This window comes from Leptodactylus fuscus, chromosome 1 (genome assembly GCF_031893055.1).
Source record: "Leptodactylus fuscus isolate aLepFus1 chromosome 1, aLepFus1.hap2, whole genome shotgun sequence".
NCBI classification, from domain to species: domain Eukaryota; kingdom Metazoa; phylum Chordata; class Amphibia; order Anura; family Leptodactylidae; genus Leptodactylus; species Leptodactylus fuscus.
Window position 1 is genome coordinate 3,120,944 of NC_134265.1, and position 17,903 is coordinate 3,138,846.

Sequence of the window (17,903 nt, forward strand, 5' to 3'; positions counted from 1 at the left end):
TAGTGCCGGTCCCAGGTGTGATTATTTGCGCCAGTTTCTAATTGTGCCCCAACGGGAATCATGGAGGACGGGACGTGACACAGACCGAATAAACCTGCTGCAGGGTGTACGCCCTCACCTAGTCCTGCTCACACAGCTGATGGTTTGTTACAATGTAATCTGTACTTAGGTCTCTGTGCACACTGTAATCCTCCACTCTCCAGTAGCTTTGGCTATTCAGGGGTTAAATCCTCCATGTTTTCTCGCCCCTTGTGATTGTTGTCACTTCAGGGGGGATTAGTCAGATGACCAGAGATTCAGGGACATTGTTGTGCTAATTCTCTTCTGTGACTGACCTGCCCCGACTAACAGTCACATGTAGAGAGTCAGCTCCTCCGCTCACAGAGCACGAGCCGCAGAGCATCGCACCTACCAGGCACAATCCTCGGAAAGGGAAACCACAAATATCAGTGTTCTCAGTATAGGATGGGGGTGATACATTGTGTGTGTGATATAGAGATTAGAGTGTCAGCTCCTGGGGTCAGGGATGATGGGGGTGATACATTGTGTGTGATATAGAGATTAGAGTGTCAGCTCCTGGGGTCAGGGATGATGGGAGTGATACATTGTGTGTGATATAGAGATTAGATTGTCAGCTCCTGGGGTCAGGGATGATGGGGGTGATACATTGTGTGTGATATAGAGATTAGAGTGTCAGCTCCTGGGGTCAGGGATGATGGGAGTGATACATTGTGTGATATAGAGATTAGATTGTCAGCTCCTGGGGTCAGGGATGATGGGAGTGATACATTGTGTGTGATATAGAGATTAGATTGTCAGCTCCTGGGATCAGGGATGATGGGGGTGATACATTGTGTGTGATATAGAGATTAGATTGTCAGCTCCTGGGGTCAGGGATGATGGGAGTGATACATTGTGTGTGTGATATAGAGATTAGATTGTCAGATCCTGGGGTCAGGGATGATGGGAGTGATACATTGTGTGTGATATAGAGATTAGATTGTCAGCTCCTGTGGTCAGGGATGATGGGAGTGATACATTGTGTGTGATATAGAGATTAGAGTGTCAGCTCCTGGGGTCAGGGATGATGGGAGTGATACATTGTGTGTGATATAGAGATTAGATTGTCAGCTCCTGGGGTCAGGGATGATGGGAGTGATACATTCATACATGTGTACATTGTGTAATGTGGCCCCTGCAGTACATAGGGCCCCTCTGTCACCACAGCTGGGGGCATTTATAGACCACCAGAAGACACTGGCGCCCCCTCCCCTGCAGTTTACCTTATGAGTGTTCCTCAGTGCCTCCGCCTGTCAGCTCATGAAGTGTTCGCAGCTCCTGCAGAGACTTTTCCTCAGCTGTGAATATCTGCAGAAGAAGAAGAGAGAAGACAAATGTTACACTTGCTGATTGATGACAGTGGCCAATCCCCACCCCCGACACAGGACTGATGGCAGCTACCTGAGGGCTACAGTCAGACAGCAATACAGCCGGCTACCAGGTCACTGTATCACTAGGCACATGGTGGCCAGGCGGCTCCAGGCGAGTATGGTACTGTCACACAACTTTCCAGGACTCCTGAATGGCACTGACACGTTCCTCATATCTCTGGATGACCAGGCACAGCATCAGCCAATAATTATATATCCATGTCCCGTCTCTGCTCTCCTCCTGCCTCTCCTCTCCTCCTGTCTCTGATCTCCTCCTGTCTCTCCTCTCGGCTCTCCTCCTGTCTCTGCTCTCTTCTCCTCTCCTCCTGCCTCTCCTCTCCTCCTGTCTCTGATCTCCTCCTGTCTCTCCTCCTGTCTCTGCTCTCCTCCTGTCTCTCCTCTCGGCTCTCCTCCTGTCTCTCCTCCTGTCTCTGCTCTCCTCCTGTCTCTCCTCTCGGCTCTCCTCCTGTCTCTGCTCTCTTCTCCTCTCCTCCTGTCTCTGCTCTCCTCTCCTCCTGTATCTCCTCCTGTCTCTGCTCTCCTCCTGTCTCTCCTCTCCTCCTGTCTCTCCTCCTGTCTCTCCTCTCCTCCTGTCTCTGCTCTCCTCTCCTCCTGTCTCTGCGTTCCTCCTACTTCAGCTCTCCTCCTGTCTCTGCTCTTCTCCTACCTCTGCTCTCCTCCTGTCTCTGCTCCTGTCTCTGCTCTCCTCTCCTCTCCTCCTGTCTCTGCTCCTGTCTCTGCTCTCCTCTCCTCTCCTCCTGTCTCTGCTCCTGTCTCTGCTCTCCTCTCCTCCTGCCTCTCCTCTCCTCCTGTCTCTGCATTCCTCCTACCTCTGCTCTCCTCCTGTCTCTGCTCTCCTCCTGTCTCTGCTCTCCTCTCCTTCTGCCTCTGCTCTCCTCCTGCCTCTGCTGCTGTCTCTCCTCCGCTCCTGCCTCTGCTCTCCTCCTGTCTCTGCTCTCCTCCTGTCTCTCCTCCCCTCCTGTCTCTGCTTTCCTCCTGTCTCTGCTCTCCTCCTGCTTCTGCTCTCCTCCTGTCTCTCCTCTCCTCCTGTCTCTCCTCCTGTCTCTCCTCTCCTCCTGTCTCTCCTCCTGTCTCTCCTCTCCTCCTGTCTCTGCTCTCCTCCTGTCTCTGCTCTCCTCATGTCTCTCCTCTCCTCCCGTCTCTCCTCTCCTCCTGTCTCTCCTCCTGCCTCTCCTCTCCTCCTGCCTCTCCTCTCCTCCTGTCTCTGCTCTCCTCCTGTCTCTGCTCTTCTCCTGTCTCTCCTCTCCTCCTGTCTCTGCTCTCCTCCTGTCTCTGCTCTTCTCCTGTCTCTGCTCTCCTCCTGCCTCTGCTCTCCTCCTGTCTCTCCTCTCCTCCTGCCTCTGCTCTCCTCTGCTCTCCTCCTGTCTCTCCTCCTGCCTCTCCTCTCCTCCTGCCTCTCCTCTCCTCCTGTCTCTGCTCTCCTCCTGTCTCTGCTCTTCTCCTGTCTCTCCTCTCCTCCTGTCTCTGCTCTTCTCCTGTCTCTGCTCTCCTCCTGCCTCTGCTCTCCTCCTGTCTCTCCTCTCCTCCTGCCTCTCCTCTCCTCCTGCCTTTCCTCTCCTCCTGTCTCTGCTCTCCTCCTGCCTCTCCTCTCCTCCTGTCTCTGCTCTCCTCCTGTCTCTGCTCTCCTCCTCTCTGCTCTCCTCCTGTCTCTCCTCTCCTCCTGTCTCTCCTCTCCTCCTGTCTCTGCTCTCCTCCTCTCTGCTCTCCTCCTGTCTCTCCTCTCCTCCTGTCTCTCCTCTCCTCCTGCCTCTCCTCTCCTCCTGCATCTCCTCTCCTCCTGTCTCTGCTCTCCTCCTGTCTCTCCTCTCCTCCTGTCTCTCCTCTCCTCCTGTCTCTCCTCCTGCCTCTCCTCTCCTCCTGTCTCTGCTCTCCTCTGCTCTCCTCCTGTCTCTCCTCCCCTCCTGTCTCTCCTCTCCTCCTGCCTCTGCTCTCCTCTGCTCTCCTCCTGTCTCTCCTCTCCTCCTGCCTCTCCTCTCCTCCTGTCTCTCCTTCTGTCTCTCCTCTCCTCCTGTCTCTGCTCTCCTCCTGCCTCTCCTCTGCTCCTGTCTCTGCTCTCCTCCTGTCTCTGCTCTCCTCCTGTCTCTCCTCCTGTCTCTCCTCCTGTCTCTCCTCTCCTCCTGTCTCTCCTCCTGTCTCTCCTCTCCTCCTGTCTCTCCTCCTGTCTCTCCTCCTGTCTCTCCTCTCCTCCTGTCTCTCCTCCTGTCTCTCCTCTCCTCCTGTCTCTCCTCCTGTCTCTCCTCTCCTCCTGTCTCTCCTCCTGTCTCTCCTCTCCTCCTGTCTCTCCTCCTGTCTCTCCTCCTATCTCTCCTCTCCTCCTGTCTCTCCTCTCCTCCTGTCTCTCCTCCTGTCTCTCCTCTCCTCCTGTCTCTGCTCTCCTCCTGCCTCTCCTCTCCTCCTGTCTCTCCTCCTGTCTCTCCTCTCCTCCTGTCTCTGCTCTCCTCCTGCCTCTCCTCTCCTCCTGTCTCTCCTCCTGTCTCTCCTCTCCTCCTGCCTCTCCTCTCCTCCTGTCTCTCCTCCTGTCTCTCCTCTCCTCCTGTCTCTCCTCTCCTCCTGTCTCTCCTCTCCTCCTGTCTCTCCTCCTGTCTCTCCTCTCCTCCTGATTCTCCTCCTGTCTCTCCTCTCCTCCTGTCTCTCCTCCTGTCTCTCCTCCTGTCTCTCCTCTCCTCCTGTCTCTCCTCCTGTCTCTCCTCCTGTCTCTCCTCCTGTCTCTCCTCTCCTCCTGTCTCTCCTCTCCTCCTGTCTCTCCTCCTGTCTCTCCTCCTGTCTCTCCTCTCCTCCTGTCTCTCCTCCTATCTCTCCTCTCCTCCTGCCTCTCCTCTCCTCCTGTCTCTCCTCCTGTCTCTCCTCTCCTCCTGTCTCTCCTCCTATCTCTCCTCTCCTCCTGTCTCTCCTCTCCTCCTGTCTCTCCTCTCCTCCTGTCTCTCCTCTCCTCCTATCTCTCCTCCTGTCTCTCCTCCTGTCTCTCCTCTCCTCCTGTCTCTCCTCCTGTCTCTCCTCCTGTCTCTCCTCCTGTCTCTCCTCCTATCTCTCCTCTCCTCCTGTCTCTCCTCCGCTCCTGTCTCTCCTCTCCTCCTGTCTCTCCTCCTGTCTCTCCTCCTGTCTCTCCTCCTATCTCTCCTCTCCTCCTGTCTCTCCTCTCCTCCTGTCTCTCCTCTCCTCCTGTCTCTCCTCTCCTCCTGCCTCTCCTCTCCTCCTGTCTCTCCTCCTGTCTCTCCTCTCCTCCTGTCTCTCCTCTCCTCCTGTCTCTCCTCTCCTCCTATCTCTCCTCCCCTCCTGTCTCTCCTCCTGTCTCTCCTCTCCTCCTGTCTCTCCTCCTGTCTCTCCTCTCCTCCTGTCTCTCCTCCTGTCTCTCCTCCTGTCTCTCCTCTCCTCCTGTCTCTCCTCCTGCCTCTCCTCCTGTCTCTCCTCTCCTCCTGTCTCTCCTCTCCTCCTGTCTCTCCTCTCCTCCTGTCTCTCCTCCTGTCTCTCCTCCTGTCTCTCCTCCTGTCTCTCCTCTCCTCCTGTCTCTCCTCCTGTCTCTCCTCCTGTCTCTCCTCCTGTCTCTCCTCCTGTCTCTCCTCCTGCCTCTCCTCTCCTCCTGTCTCTCCTCTCCTCCTGTCTCTCCTCTCCTCCTGTCTCTCCTCTCCTCCTGCCTCTCCTCTCCTCCTGTCTCTCCTCCTGTCTCTCCTCTCCTCCTGTCTCTCCTCTCCTCCTATCTCTCCTCCTATCTCTCCTCCCCTCCTGTCTCTCCTCTCCTCCTGTCTCTCCTCTCCTCCTATCTCTCCTCTCCTCCTGTCTCTCCTCTCCTCCTATCTCTCCTCCCCTCCTGTCTCTCCTCCTGTCTCTCCTCTCCTCCTGTCTCTCCTCCTGTCTCCCCTCCTGTCTCTCCTCCTGTCTCTCCTCTCCTCCTGTCTCTCCTCCTGTCTCTCCTCCTGTCTCTCCTCCTGTCTCTCCTCTCGTCCTGTCTCTGCTCTCCTCCTGTCTCTCCTCCTGTCTCTCCTCCTGTCTCTCCTCCGCTCCTGTCTCTGCTCTCTTGTTGCCCCCATCCATGTTGCCCCCCTCTGGGCCCCCCGCCCTCTATACCCCGCCCTCTATACCCCGCCCTCTATACCCCGCCCTCTATACCCCGCGCTCGTCCCCACAACTTCTTTTTCTCTTCTTCACTTTCTATTGTTTCGTTTATCAATATTTAATGTCTGGAAAATCTTTCTCCTTCCAAACTTCAAGTTCCCGACGCCAAATCCTGAGCGATCCCCGAGGAGGAAGAGACGGATTTATCTTCAGCCAGTACTTGTCCTCATCACAGGGGGGTGTCACATGCAGAGCATCGCTCCCTATATTTACTCATACATAGTGATATATCTGCAGATTATTACACCACTGACCTTCCTACACATCTGCAGAGCATCGCTCCCTATATCTACTGATACATAGTGAAATATCTGCAGAGTATTACACCACTGACCTTCCTACACATCTGCAGAGCATCACTCCCTCTACATACTGATACATAGTGATAGATCTGCAGATTATTACACCGCTCACCTTCCTACACATCTGCAGAGCATCGCTCCCTATATCTACTGATACATAGTGAAATATCTGCAGAGTATTACACCACTGACCTTCCTACACATCTGCAGAGCATCACTCCCTCTACATACTGATACATAGTGATATATCTGCAGATTATTACACCACTGACCTTCCTACACACCTGCAGAGCATCGCTCCCTATATCTACTCATACATAGTGATAGATCTGCAGATTATTACACCGCTGACCTTCCTACACATCTGCAGAGCATCGCTCCCTCTACATCCTAATACATAGTGATATATCTGCAGATTATTACACCGCTGACCTTCCTACACATCTGCAGAGCACTGCTCCCTATATCTACTGATACATAGTGATATATCTGCAGATTATTACACCGCTCACCTTCCTACACATCTGCAGAGCATCGCTCCCTATATCTACTGATACATAGTGATATATCTGCAGATTATTACACCGCTGACCTTCCTACACATCTGCAGAGTGTCGCTCCCTCTACATACTGATACATAGTGATAGATCTGCAGATTATTACACCACTGAGCTTCCTACACATCTGCAGAGCATTGCTCCCTATATCTACTGATACATAGTGATATATCTGCAGATTATTACACCGCTGACCTTCCTACACACCTGCAGAGCATCGCTCCCTTTACTGATTACATATAGTGATAGTCTGCAGATGACTCTGTATATAAAGTTACTCCCTACCCTGGACCGCTCTTTGGCCCCGCCGTACGATTGAACAGAACATCGATATGGCGCCTATTACAGACAGAGTCCATGCTAGCAGTGTGACCAGGGCTCTACAACCACCATCCTGTAATATCTGTATAATGTCCAGTGGGCGGGGCTTGACCCCTATAGACACCTATATAATCAGCCATTCTCTGACAGCACAAAATCTGATGGAGGGCGAGGGAGCGGCGAGATAAGGAGCGCGGCGCGCAGAGAGGAGCTGACAGGACATGATGGAGGAGCCGCAGAGGATTGTGCCCGTCCTGTCACTCCGGCAGGTGAGCGATCACGGAAAGTGGCGGTGACAGCGGAGACAAAGCGTCCTGCCATAAATGAGGATGAAGCGTTTGGTGTTATCACAGAAGGACAGCGCTCTCCGCTCCACGTGCCGCCGATACATCACTCGCCAGGTGAGCGTCTCCGGTAACGACACCCGTCATCATCGCTATGAATGGCCGCTGGATGTCGGGCTCCTGCCGCTTTATCACACAATCAAGGCGACGGCGAGCTCAAGAATTACCGCGTCTCCATATCAATCAGACACGGCTCATAAATGGCCGGTGAAAGATTTGTGGTATATGGGGTATATGGCAGTATTCCTATAAGGAGAGTGTGATTGTACTGTATATGGGGGGATATGGCGGTAACCCTCAATGTGCCATATTGCTGCACTTAACATGTAGGTATATGGTAGTAATTCTGTACGGGTCATGAGGTTGCACTGTATATGGATGTAAGCAGCAGAATATCTCCTATATTATATCCTATATGGAGGAAACAACCTGGAAACTGAACTTATCATAGAGGGATCAGAATAATCTCCCATATGGTATCACCAGGGGCCGCCCAGCGCCAGCTCTGATTTATAGTACCGCCATATGTACAAAATTTGGACACATCACAAACAGGGCGGATAGAACTATTAAAAATCGATGGGTGTTCTCTGTAACAGACGGCTGTCGGGTGTTCACATCATCTACATATGAAGGCCTTCACTCTAGCATCGCAACACGGACAACGCCAAATCCCCGAATCTGCCAATTATCTGAAGAATCGGAACATTAAGCAACAGGAAACAAAGACGGACAAATGGTCAAAAATATAAGAAAGAACTCACAGAACAAGGCGCAAGAAATGCACAAAATAACAGGGGGCGCTCAACTGATATAGGAGAAATGTATAACCGACTGATGTCAGCTACACACAGAATATAACTGCTATAATACTGCCCCCTATGTACAAGAATACAACTACTATAATACTACTCCTATGTACAAGAATAACTACTATAATACTACTCCTATGTACAAGAATATAACTACTATAATACTACTCCTATGTACAAGAATATAACTACTATAATACTACCTCCTATGTACAAGAATATAACTACTATAATACTACTCCTATGTACAAGAATATAACTACTATAATACTGCCTCCTATGTACAAGAATATAACTACTATAATACTGCCCCCTATGTACAAGAATATAACTACTATAATACTGCCCCCTATGTACAAGAATATAACTACTATAATACTACCTCCTATGTACAAGAATATTACTACTATAATACTACCTCCTATGTACAAGAATATAACTGCTATAATACTGCTCCTATGTACAAGAATATAACTACTATAATACTGCTCCTATGTACAAGAATATAACTAATATAATACTACTCCTATGTACAAGAATATAACTGCTATAATACTACTCCTATGTACAAGAATATAACTAATATAATACTACTCCTATGTACAAGAATATAACTGCTATAATACTGCTCCTCTGTACAAGAATATAACTACTATAATACTACCTCCTATGTACAAGAATATAACTACTATAATACTGCTCCTATGTACAAGAATATAACTACTATAATACTACTCCTATGTACAAGAATATAACTACTATAATACTACCTCCTATGTACAAGAATATAACTACTATAATACTGCTCCTCTGTACAAGAATATAACTACTATAATACTACCTCCTATGTACAAGAATATAACTACTATAATACTACTCCTATGTACAAGAATATAACTACTATAATACTGCCTCCTATGTACAAGAATATAACTACTATAATACTGCTCCTCTGTACAAGAATATAACTACTATAATACTACCTCCTATGTACAAGAATATAACTACTATAATACTACTCCTATGTACAAGAATATAACTACTATAATACTGCCTCCTATGTACAAGAATATAACTACTATAATACTGCCCCCTATGTACAAGAATATAACTACTATAATACTGCCCCCTATGTACAAGAATATAACTACTATAATACTACCTCCTATGTACAAGAATATTACTACTATAATACTACCTCCTATGTACAAGAATATAACTGCTATAATACTGCTCCTATGTACAAGAATATAACTACTATAATACTGCTCCTATGTACAAGAATATAACTAATATAATACTACTCCTATGTACAAGAATATAACTGCTATAATACTACTCCTATGTACAAGAATATAACTAATATAATACTACTCCTATGTACAAGAATATAACTGCTATAATACTACTCCTATGTACAAGAATATAACTACTATAATACTGCTCCTCTGTACAAGAATATAACTACTATAATACTACCTCCTATGTACAAGAATATAACTACTATAATACTGCTCCTATGTACAAGAATATAACTACTATAATACTACTCCTATGTACAAGAATATAACTACTATAATACTACCTCCTATGTACAAGAATATAACTACTATAATACTGCTCCTCTGTACAAGAATATAACTACTATAATACTACCTCCTATGTACAAGAATATAACTACTATAATACTACTCCTATGTACAAGAATATAACTACAATAATACTGCCCCCTATGTACAAGAATATAACTAATATAATACTACCTTCTATGTACAAGAATATAACTACTATAATACTACTCCTATGTACAAGAATATAACTACTATAATACTACCTCCTATGTACAAGAATATAACTACTATTATACTGCTCCTATGTACAAGAATATAACTACTATAATACTACTCCTATGTACAAGAATATAACTACTATAATACTACTCCTATGTACAAGAATATAACTACTATAATACTACTCCTATGTACAAGAATATAACTACAATAATACTGCCCCCTATGTACAAGAATATAACTAATATAATACTACCTCCTATGTACAAGAATATAACTACTATAATACTACTCCTATGTACAAGAATATAACTAATATAATACTACCTCCTATGTACAAGAATATAACTACTATAATACTACCTCCTATGTACAAGAATATAACTACTATAATACTGCTCCTATGTACAAGAATATAACTACTATAATACTACTCCTATGTACAAGAATATAACTACTATAATACTACACCTATGTACAAGAATATAACTACTATAATACTACTCCTATGTACAAGAATATAACTACTATAATACTACTCCTATGTACAAGAATATAACTACTATAATACTACCTCCTATATACAAGAATATAACTACTATAATACTACTCCTATGTACAAGAATATAACTACTATAATACTACCTCCTATGTACAAGAATATAACTACTATAATACTACTGCTATGTACAAGAATATAACTACTATAATACTACTCCTATGTACAAGAATATAACTACTATAATACTACTCCTATGTACAAGAATATAACTACTATAATACTGCTCCTATATACAAGAATATAACTACTATAATACTACCTCCTATGTACAAGAATATAACTACTATAATACCTCCTATATACAAGAATATAACTACTATAATACTACTCCTATGTACAAGAATATAACTACTATAATACTACTCCTATGTACAAGAATATAACTACTATAATACTGCTCCTATGTACAAGAATATAACTACTATAATACTGCTCCTATGTACAAGAATATAACTACTATAATACTGCTCCTATGTACAAGAATATAACTACTATAATACTACCTCCTATGTACAAGAATATAACTACTATAATACTACTCCTATGTACAAAAATATAACTACTATAATACTGCTCCTATGTACAAGAATATAACTACTATAATACTACTCCTATGTACAAGAATATAACTACTATAATACTACCTCCTATGTACAAGAATATAACTACTATAATACTACCTCCTATGTACAAGAATATAACTAATATAATACTACCTCCTATGTACAAGAATATAACTACTATAATACTACTCCTATGTACAAGAATATAACTACTATAATACTACCTCCTATGTACAAGAATATAACTACTATAATACTACTCATATGTACAAGAATATAACTACTATAATACTGCTCCTATGTACAAGAATATAACTACTATAATACTACCTCCTATGTACAAGAATATAACTACTATAATACTACTCCTATGTACAAGAATATAACTACTATAATACTACCTCCTATGTACAAGAATATAACTAATATAATACTACCTCCTATGTACAAGAATATAACTACTATAATACTACTCCTATGTACAAGAATATAACTACTATAATACTACCTCCTATGTACAAGAATATAACTACTATAATACTACTCATATGTACAAGAATATAACTACTATAATACTACTCCTATGTACAAGAATATAACTACTATAATACTACCTCCTATGTACAAGAATATAACTACTATAATACTACCTCCTATGTACAAGAATATAACTACTATAATACTGCTCCTATGTACAAGAATATAACTACTATAATACTACTCCTATGTACAAGAATATAACTACTATAATACTACCTCCTATGTACAAGAATATAACTACTATAATACTACCTCCTATGTACAAGAATATAACTACTATAATACTACCTCCTATGTACAAGAATATAACTACTATAATACTACCTCCTATGTACAAGAATATAACTACTATAATACTACTCCTATGTACAAGAATATAACTACTATAATACTACTCCTATGTACAAGAATATAACTACTATAATACTACTCCTATGTACAAGAATATAACTACTATAATACTACTCCTATGTACAAGAATATAACTACTATAATACTACCTCCTATGTACAAGAATATAACTACTATAATACTACTCCTATGTACAAGAATATAACTACTATAATACTACTCCTATGTACAAGAATATAACTATTATAATACTACTCCTATGTACAAGAATATAACTACTATAATACTACCTCCTATGTACAAGAATATAACTACTATAATACTACTCCTATATACAAGAATATAACTACTATAATACTGCTCCTATGTACAAGAATATAACTACTATAATACTGCTCCTATGTACAAGAATATAACTACTATAATACTGCTCCTATATATTAGTATATACTGTAGTTCTGAGTAGTGATGGGGGTTGTAGTATATACCACATGGTGCTATATATTGGTATATACTCAGTTTTTCTCTGGGTGTTTTATTCTTCTTTGTCTTGTCTTTGTAGAGAACTTTCCTCGTAGACAGATATTGAGCAGGATGAATAATTTAGCTTCTGCGCTCGGGTCTAGGCCATTTTACATTCTCTCTGTGTGTACAGGCTCCTATATGGCTGGATCTCCTGAGAGCTGAGGTGAGAGGAATTTGTACTTGTAAAGTGGAAGAATATCAGGAGGTGTCCGGGGAGGAGACGGAAGAGAACTCAAGAGTTTTCCAAAAAGTAAATTACTTCTAGAATGTTCTAATCATAAAGATGTTCTAATAGATTAGTAATGACATTATATAGGGGGGGTCCTAGTAATGATATTATACAGTGTTGGCGAAAAGTATTGGCCCCCCCTACAATTCTGTCAGATAATACTCCGTTTCTCCCAGATAATGATTGCAGTCACAAATTCTTTGGTATTTTCTTCAGTTAATTTGTCTTCAATGGAAAACCACAAAAAGAATTGTCACAAAGCCAAATTGGATCTAATTCCACAGCAAACATAAACAAGGGGGTGGACAAAAGTATTGGCACTGTTTGAAAAACCATGTGATGCTTCTGTAATTTGTGTAATTACCAGCACCTGTTACTTACCTGAGGCACCTAACAGGTGGTGGCAATAACTAAATCACACTTGCAGCCAGGTGAAATGGATTAAAGTTGACTCCACCTCTGTCCTGTGTCCTTGTGTGACCACATTGAGCATGGAGAAAAGAAAGAAGACCAAAGAACTGTCTGAGGACTTGAGAAGCAAAATTGTGAGGAAGCATGAGCAATCTCAAGGCTACAAGTCCATCTCCAAAGCCCTGAATGTTCCTGTGTCTACCGTGCGCAGTGTCAGTAAGAAGTGTAAAGCCCATGGCCGTGTGGCTAACCTCCCTAGATGTGGACGCAAAAGAAACATTGACCAGAGATTTCACCACAAGATTGTGCAGATGGCGGATAAAGAACCTCGACTAACATCCAAACAAGTCCAAGCTGCCCTGCAGTCCGAGGGGACAACAGTGTCACCCCGTACTATCCAGCGTCAGCGTCTGAATGAGAAACTCATTGCTGGTTAGCGGAAGCGGTTGTGCGCAGTTATTGTGTCTAAAGGTTGTGCTACCAAGTATTAGGCTGAGGGCGCCAATACTTCTGTCCGCACCAGTTCTGGAGTTTTCTGTAAAATGATCAATGATGTGACTTTATTTTCATTCTCTTTTTTCATTTATCTTTACGATACTTTTGGCCAATACTCTATAAGGGGGCCATAGTAATGATATAATATGGGGGGGTCCTAGTAATGACATTATATAGGGGGGGGGGTCCTTAGTAATGATATAATATAGGGGGGGGGGGTCCTTAGTAATGATATAATATAGGGGGGGGGGTCCTTAGTAATGACATTATATAGGGGGGTCCTACTAATGATATAATATGGGGGGTCCTAGTAATGACATTATATAGGGGGGGGTCCTTAGTAATGACATTATATAGGGGGGGGGGTCCTTAGTAATGACATTATATAGGGGGGTCCTTAGTAATGACATTATATAGGGGGGTCCTTAGTAATGATGTTATATAGGGGGTCCTAGTAATGACATTATATAGGGGGGTCTTTAGTAATGATATTATATAGGGGGGGTCCTTAGTAATGACATCATATAGGGGGGGTCCTAGTAATGATATAATATAGGGGGGGTCCTTAGTAATGACATTATATAGGGGGGGTCCTTAGTAATGACATTATATAGGGGGGTCCTTAGTAATGATGTTATATAGGGGGTCCTTAGTAATGACATTATATAGGGGGGTCCTTAGTAATGACATTATATAGGGGGGTCCTTAGTAATGATGTTATATAGGGGGTCCTAGTAATGACATTATATAGGGGGGTCCTTAGTAATGACATCATATAGGGGGGGTCCTAGTAATGATATAATATAGGGGGGTCCTTAGTAATGACATTATATAGGGGGGTCCTTAGTAATGACATTATATAAGGGGGTCCTTAGTAATGACATTATATAGGGGGGGTCCTTAGTAATGACATTATATAGGGGGGTCCTTAGTAATGATGTTATATAGGGGGTCCTAGTAATGACATTATATAGGGGGGGTCCTTAGTAATGACATCATATAGGGGGGGTCCTAGTAATGATATAATATAGGGGGGTCCTTAGTAATGACATTATATAGGGGGGTCCTTAGTAATGACATTATATAAGGGGGTCCTAGGACCCATCACATACAGCGCGGTGCAGTGAGTGACATCACACAGCTGATCAGACTCTCTCTCACACTCAGTTGATCTTTTTCCTCCTCCATCCCCCGGGGGGCGCCGCATGTCCTGGAGGGTCAGACCCTGCACAATGCACAGTGTGAGGAAGTGACAGCAATGTCATCAGGACGCGACGCTGATCCCAGAATTTATGTGACAATACAAACCTCGGAGAGTCGTCTTATATTCCGAGCACTTCCCGTTCCGTCGACTCCTGATCAATATTTGATGCCTCTGACACAGAAGAGACAACTTGACCTTTTCAATGACAACCAGAGTCGTCTAAGGATCCCGGATCTCTGGTAGTCAATCATCCCTAAAGGTGGGGGAGGGGCATCCACTATGTAAATATTCCGGCTGGTCCCCTTCAGGACTTCTGCCCCCATCATCTCCATACTGTACATCTCCATACATTGTATCGATAATCCCTGATAGTAACAAACGTTCTATGAACAGAGACAGAGAATGAGCCGACCTCATAGACAATGGGACAGCGCCACTGCTGTTACCGTAAAGAATCCGTCCTATAACACGGGTCAGGTCAGGTGGAGATCAGCACACGGCCTTAGGAATACGCGAGAATTCATCAATATCACTGACATCCAATATATAACATTTCATTCTAAAGTCCCATCCCATAATGTGACGTCTGTTACATCAGAGAATCCTTCCCAATCTAGACACAAGTCCATATCTCCTCCATCCCTTGTCCATGCCGTCACCTTGTAGCCACAGGCAGGACTTGTTATCCTTCCTACCAGATCAGAGAAACTTTGTTTCTTTCAGACATATCAGATCTGAGAATTGAGAGCTCCGACCCCCTGACAACACTATGGAATCCCTGATCTAGATAATGGAGATCGCCTTCTCCCCTGAGCCAAACCACGTGTGACCCGCACATCCATGATGGACTCTCCTGATGGAAAGGAACCAAAAAAGGTCGGTCACAGCAAAAAAGATCTCAAGTCCCCTCTCTATTCTTCTCAGTTCAGACTTCATCCTTCAAGACATCTCAGCCGCCTGGGTTACAAATGAATTCTTATTCCCATGGAAGGTATGAAATGACTAATTCAAGGTCACCGGGAAGAAGGGGCCGGGGTATGATGGATGGTCCTCGGCCCGGGGTCTCTGTCACCTGCTCCACCGTCAGCGATTCTACTCACTCAGCCAACTCTTTGTAAGTCATCGGTCTGAGGTGGCGAAGCCTGAAATGATGTCAGTGGCGGTAGAGGAGCGCCCAGCCATCCACAGCAGGTCACAGCTTCATTCTGATAATGTCACAGGGGTCTGAGCGGGGTTAATGGGACTCTCCGCCATACGCTAATCCATCAAGGTGGAAATTCCTCCTCCGCACACACCACAATGTTATGGGGCCACTCCGTCCACCGACTGTAAGAAGCCCAGGATTAAAGGGCCATCAACTCTCCGCTGATCTGAAATCCACATTTCATCTGCATCATGAATGTTACTGGAGCGTGTAACGGGGGACGTTTCTCCAGGACTCCGCACCCCAGGAACATTACCAGGAGCGTTCAGTCGGGTTTATGGTCCAAGAAGATGAAGAACTGAAAGGAATGAAATGATATAAAAACTATCTGCGGTGTAGCGTGGCCATGAAAAGAGTCCGCAAATCGCAACGTTCTATAGATGGCCAACATGTGGCTGGGTTAGAGTTCAGATCAGCGCTGGGCAGGACGGAGCGATTTCTGAGTTTTTCTACAGACGTGTTAGACTATAGGACATCAAATAATTCCAGAAAAAACGGGAAACAAAGAAGGAGGCCGGGGGACCCCAAAGTACAGAGCAGAGAATCCCAATGGGGGTGAGGAAGAAACCCAAAGTGGGTGCCATGATTATCCGGGGGAGATAACTGCTACCTCCCTGCTCCACCGCTCAGGCGATACTAGTGATATCAGCGACTTGTGAAGGCCTGCTGCATCAAGCTGAAGAAAGTGGAGGAGCGGTATGCCATATGGAGGGGCAATGGAGCTACAGGAGGGCCTTATAAATTGTGAGGTGACCAATGGGGAGCATTATACTGTGTGGAGGTCAGTGGGAGCATTATACTGTGTGGAGGTCAATGGGGAACATTATACTGTGTGTGAGCGGCCGCCACAGGGGAGCATTTTACTGTGTGGAGGTCAGTGGGGAGCATTATACTGTGTGGAGGTCAGTGGGAAGCATTATACTGTGTGGGGGTCAGTGGGGAGCATTATACTGTGTGGAGGTCAATGGGGAACATTATACTGTGTGGGAGTCAGTGGGGAACATTATACTGTGTAGAGGTCAGTGGGGAGCATTATACTGTGTGGAGGTCAATGGGGAACATTATACTGTGTGTGGGTCAGTGGGGAGCATTATACTGTGGGGAGGTCAGTGGGGAGCATTATACTGCGTGGAGGTCAGTGGGAAGCATTATACTGTGTGGAGGTCAGTGGGAAGCATTATACTGTGTGGAGGTCAGTGGGGAGCATTATACTGTGTGGAGGTCAGTGGGGAGCATTATACTGTGTGGAGGTCAGTGGGAGCATTATACTGTGTAGAGGTCAGTGGGGAGCATTATACTGTGTGGAGGTCAGTGGGGAGCATTATACTGTGTGTGAGCTCAGTGAGGAGCATTATACTGTGTGTGAGCTCAGTGAGGAGCATTATACTGTGTAGAGGTCAGTGGGGAGCATTATACTGTGTAGAGGTCAGTGGGGAGCATTATACTGCGTGGAGGTCAGTGGGAAGCATTATACTGTGTGGAGGTCAGTGGGAAGCATTATACTGTGTGTGAGCTCAGTGAGAAGCATTATACTGTGTAGAGGTCAGTGGGGAGCATTATACTGCGTGGAGGTCAGTGGGAAGCATTATACTGTGTGGAGGTCAGTGGGAAGCATTATACTGTGTGTGAGCTCAGTGAGGAGCATTATACTGTGTGGAGGTCAGTGGGGAGCATTATACTGTGTGGAGGTCAGTGGGGAGCATTATACTGTGTGGAGGTCAGTGGGAGCATTATACTGTGTGGAGGTCAGTGGGGAGCATTATACTGTGTGGAGGTCAGTGGGGAGCATTATACTGTGTGTGAGTGGCCACAGGGGAGTCTCTTATTCTGTGGGGACCCTAAGGGACAATGGTTATGTAGAAGTTACTGAGGCTGTTGGATGATGGTAGAAGATGAATGTTGATACGCGGGGTGGGAGTATAAGACGGTGCAGCTTTGAGGCTCCATTCACATGGTCCAGACCGTGCAGGAAATATCGGCAGTTTTGACAAAACTTCTCGTGAGATTTTCTAATTTTACATTTGAAACAAAATTTATTTAATTTGAAGTTTCAGCCGTAAATCCAAAAACTGTTAACCCCTCATTAACACTGAAAAATATGGTAAAAAATGATTTGTTATGGGAGCTGCGAG

At 44.7% G+C, this 17,903-nt stretch overlaps 1 protein-coding gene across 5 annotated transcripts in view; it reads right to left on the minus strand.

Annotated features, from left to right (window-relative positions):
* CNTFR (ciliary neurotrophic factor receptor) overlaps nt 1–17,903 on the minus strand; it is a 425,728-nt gene that overhangs the window by 245,005 nt on the left and 162,820 nt on the right. For all 5 annotated transcript variants that reach the window (XM_075267249.1, XM_075267240.1, XM_075267223.1 and 2 more), the window contains one exon: nt 1,284–1,368. The gene's annotated coding sequence lies outside the window, so the exon portion shown is untranslated. The remainder of the gene's footprint in view (nt 1–1,283; nt 1,369–17,903) is intronic.